At 36.0% G+C, this 5,050-nt stretch overlaps 1 long non-coding RNA gene across 1 annotated transcript; it reads right to left on the minus strand.

Annotated features, from left to right (window-relative positions):
• Positions 1 to 955: 955 nt before the first annotated feature.
• LOC127107038 (uncharacterized) lies at positions 956 to 1,855 on the minus strand. The gene is made up of 2 exons (XR_007795615.1): positions 1,505 to 1,855; positions 956 to 1,365 (listed from the first exon to the last, which is right to left on the minus strand). It is a non-coding gene; the product is annotated as an uncharacterized LOC127107038 (long non-coding RNA).
• Between the last annotated feature and the right edge of the window lie 3,195 nt (positions 1,856 to 5,050).

Raw genomic sequence — 5,050 nt, forward strand, 5'->3', positions numbered from 1 at the left:
ATACTGCTTCGTTGATCCTCAAGGAATCTCATGTGTTATGTTCAAGACCGCGCTCTGCTATCTCATTTGCATTTCATCGTATCTCATCCTTGCATTGCATTCCCACTTTTCATCGAACAAAATTTTGGGGTCTTCTCATATCTAATTGACTTCTACCCTAAAATTGAACCTCGTGGCAGTTCATTCTCTCGAGTTTAAGGAAGTTAGACAGGGGCAACGGTCGTACCCCAATTTTGTCCTATCTGCTAGGTATTCTATTATTCTCAACTCATACCTCTGATTTGTACATATATTCTCGTGGACCAATCAAGTCATGAATGCATGGCTAAGATAGGTTTCTTGGATGCTTTGAAGTCAATATTTGAAATAAATTTGGTCCATACCACATTTTGTTTTTGGAAAAGGAGTCACAAGTTTTCACTTTCCATAACCTAAACCTTTCATCCATACTCTAACCACAAAGTCATACATTCATAAGTCGTTCCCTTCATATCTTTAAGTTAAATCTATCTTTTTCTTAAAAATATTTCATATCCATTCACATTCGTATCAATAAGTTTCATGAATCACTCATTTTTCATTCAAATCACTTCCATTCATTCTTGTACCTTCCCTTCAATATTCAAATCATTTCGGAGTCTTTTTCGTCTTCGAGCATTTTATTTTATTTTTTTATGAATAATGTTTATCTCATATGCACTCAGATGACAAAGCTAGCAATAATTCCATGTACTATTCTACTGGAGATCCTTTTTCTTGGCAAGAAATTCAGTAGAAGAAAACAATTTTCCCTTGCAATTCTTCTTTTTGGTGTTGGAACTGCAACAGTTATGGATTTGTAACTCAATGTACTGGGCTCTTTCTTATCTTTTCTAGCCGTGATAACAATTTGGCTCTTTCTTATCTTTTCTAGTAGTGATAACAATTTGTGTTGCTCAAATTATGACAAATACGATCCAGAAAAAGTTTAAAGTTTCTTCTACTCAACTTTTAGACACTTGGAGTTTAGAATTAGACCAGGATTAATTAGACCAGGATTCAAGTTAATGAAAATACAAAGACACTTGGAGTTTAGAATTTCGAATATGTTACAAAAAAAGGAAAAAAGAAGGGTTTTGCATCCAAATCTTAAACTCAAATCCTTCAAAGCTTTGGGCAGCTCTTGCCCACCTCTTGTCCAAGCATTCATAACCTTCATCCCTATCCTCCACCTGAGCTTGGCATTAAGAGACGATTCTACAATCAAATTTCTCTAATGTGAACCCTGTTATGCCCAGGACCAGACATCGGTGGTAACGAGTTATCATTCGATCCATCCTCGTGTTCCTTTACCAGAATAGTCTTCAAGTTTCTTTGGCCATTAACCTAGAAGCAAAAGTAAGATTTGTTAACACATAGACCATGACATGGAATCCTTTTCAAAGCATCAAAAGGCATACCATGAAAATGGGAGAAGGAATTAAAGTGTCAACAACAAGAATCAATATCAAAATCCAAGTAATACCCAGATCAATTTTTTGTAGAGGGTCGTCCAAAGAAGGTGGTTGTAACTACCGCAAGCCACCGTGTTTTTTCTTTCTTTCCTTTTTTTTCCCGGCGAATGAATTTTGAGAGTGAAAGGTTAAGGAGAGAATGTTTCGTTGAAATAATGAATGGATTTGATTCAAATCTGGTAACTTAATTCACCTTTTGATATTTTCAATTAAAACTTTTTTTGAAGTTTTACATGACTGCTCATTGGGTAATGTCGCCTTCGCCGCATGATGGATTAATTACTCACACGCCATGTGGGCTGCGTTGGGAAGAAGCCACCTCTCTCTCTCTCTACCTTTTATCTTTTTCATCTGCATTTAGGGTTGGCTTGGTTGTTTAGGGTTTGGGCCTTAAGCCTAACCCGGTTTATGGAGGAAGTGGCCAAGGATTTATGGGCCTTTGTGGTTTGCTCCTTTGGAGCTTTACCTCACTCTCTACACCCACACCCACACCCACACCCACACCCACACCCACACCCTATCTTTTTAATTCATTTATTTCTTTATTATTTCCCTAAACGTTAAGTGATAATTGTAACATTAATAATATAACAAAACCTATTATATTCTCAATACAATTTTGACATTTATTTTGTTTGGTTTTCTTTACTTGTTATTATTAGGATAGCATAATTAATTAATTAAGTAGATGTTAATTAAAATTAATTAGAGAATAAGTTTCTTATGAATTAAATCTTGGTCCAATATAAAGTAATTCACTTCAAACCCGATTAAATCATTATCATTCTCAAAGCAATTCAAACTATTTTCTTTTGTGTAAGTTTAATTCCAAAATATTTTTTTCTAAACAAACATGAAAGTAGAAAATTCTTGGAGTCTCGCATTCCTTGAATCTTTGAATGAACACTCTCGAGGCACACGTCTTGAGTTAGTTGTTCATTCACTCTTTCATTTCTAAAATACTTAATTACTTGGACGAAAGGAGGGGCCATTGGAATCTAGCATTCCGGTGGAACTTTCGAACAATCTTTTGAAAGTTCATCGTCCATCAAATACTTTTCATAATTAATTGAACGAAAAAGATGTTGTTGGAGTCTAGCATTCTGGCAATATACCAAATAATTTGTTCCAAGACTCATGTCTTATTCTTACCAAATATTTGTCATTCGCCTTTTAAAAATACTCAACATACCTTTAATCAATCAAACCTACCCTTCCTCACCCCCATGCGATTGAAAGCCTTTCAAAAACGAACATTTTTCAAATTCTTTCTAACACGTACAAACTTGCGGTTAAGCCTTCGCCGAGAGTAAGCAAGCCATATTTCACCGTTAGAATGCAATCTAGGGACATGTTCAAATTCAATACACCATTAATATATTAAAATATTTTCAAAAAAAAGTGATGTTTAATCCTTTCTAATGCATATACAAACTAACGCTTAAGTCTCCCCTGCAAGCATGCAATCACATGTTTAGTCATTAGAATGTGATCTAAGTACTTGCTCATTAAAACACACCAATAAACAAACAAAATCCTTCAACCCGAACTACGAAGCTTTGAGTTCCTTATTGCACCTAAGGATACATAGGAGTGAGACCCACAATCTCGTCAAACACCCTAATAAAAACATTTTTGCGACCCCTTTTATTTTACACTTTCAATAACCAAAAGAGAACAATTAACATAATCTAACATTCAATCTCTAAGTTAGACTAAAAGGTTCTCGTTGAGTACAAGGGACGTGAGGGGGTGCTAATACCTTCCCCTTGCGTAATCGACTCCCGAACCTGAATTTGGTTGCGACGACCATTTTCATTTCCTAAAGGTTTTATCGATATTTCCCTTTCCTTAATTAGAATAAATAAAGTTCGGTGGCGACTCTATTAGAACACATTTTTCCATGACCATCGTGAGGAATCGTATTTTTCGAGATGCGACACATATGTGTTCCACTTGAGGTAGACAGTCATATCCTTGAACCTCTTCTTGTACTTAACCACTACTTTAGACCCTTATAAAGATGTTTAACCTCCCTATCTCTCGAGCCCTAAACCTTTTGGAAGATATCATTCTGAACAATTCCCTAAAGTACTCATGTTCTCCTAAGATGTCCTAGTGACCTTAGAAGCTGAAACTCTGATACACTACCTCACTTCTAGACCTTATGTCATACATGCAACAAAACCGTCCTTTCTCTTTCACTGTATGGAATTACTTGCAATACTTATTCCATACCAATGAGTCAATCTTGTTCTACTAATAGATTCATATATTTCTCAAAATTCTGAAAAATTCATCCAAAAGGAATTCTCAACTCCTAACTCCATGTGCACTAAAGGATTACTTGGACCATGCACTGCTCTTCAATTCCACATTAATCGAATCAGAATCCCTACTAAAACTTCAACTGATATATATGGTTCTTCTTACTTTCTAACTCTTGGCTTGAGCCTACCCTCAAAGCACAAGTTCCACCAACACTTTGGAGTCCTTGTGGTTGCTCAATCATGATCTTACTTACCACGCACATAGAATTAGGTTGATTAGGCCTAATACTACATACAATGATATTAAGAATCATGTTAGCTAAACACACATTTGAGGCAGGAATAGATTTACTTATGATGTTTCAAGGCTAGGTCGAGAATCGACCTGCTCCGATACCAACTGTAATAACTCGTATAATATATGTCTAGAATAATATCATACAAGTTTTACTATTTGGTACTAACACAACATAAGAGCCTAATGACATCATTATATGCACATCTCCAACTAAAAACATCAAAGATACATGTTATACAATATATCCTAAAAAAATAAAATCTAAGAACTATGTACAATGTCTTCATTGTACACTACTCCACAACGGAAGATCGCAACAATCATAAACCTTTGAAACATCAGTAGACAGCTTCTCTTGAATTCAACCTGCAAGGAATACCTGGAAAAATAACAACGATAATGGGATGAGATAATAATCTCAGTGAATTCTCATATCCTATGGGTCCACTCAACTCTACAGGCTTTCTAATCGATTCTAACTCAAGTATTCACCTTCAGCAACTTATGCATCACTCACACCTTGTAACTAGGAGTTGAGAAACTAAGGTATGATCACAATGTATGGAAACATGTCACTTGAGTGCATCCATTCAATAAATCACTATTTGGAATCACGAAACATCGATCCCCAACCGGATCTACGTCTAGGACAAGGCTTAATGCACGCATACCAATATGATTCGACTTTCGATATCAGGTTCCCCTATGGGACTCAAACCTACTTTAAAAATCGTCACTCGTATGAGCCTTGAACCCACTTTGATATCTTTCAATGTATGGGCCTTTAACCCACTTAGGTATCCACCTTTCCCCCATGTCCGCCATGGTTGGGACTCAAACCCAATTGAGGCACGAATCATTGGTACCACATCCCCACTTACTACTTTACATAATTCTCTCAAATGGTATGTGCATAATTCAAGGAAAACATCTGAATATGCGATTAATTCTCATATACTCGTTATTGATTTCAGCAATCACTAGGTGAT

The sequence above is a fragment of the Lathyrus oleraceus genome, chromosome 7 (genome assembly GCF_024323335.1).
Source record: "Lathyrus oleraceus cultivar Zhongwan6 chromosome 7, CAAS_Psat_ZW6_1.0, whole genome shotgun sequence".
Taxonomy (NCBI): Eukaryota; Viridiplantae; Streptophyta; class Magnoliopsida; order Fabales; family Fabaceae; genus Lathyrus; species Lathyrus oleraceus.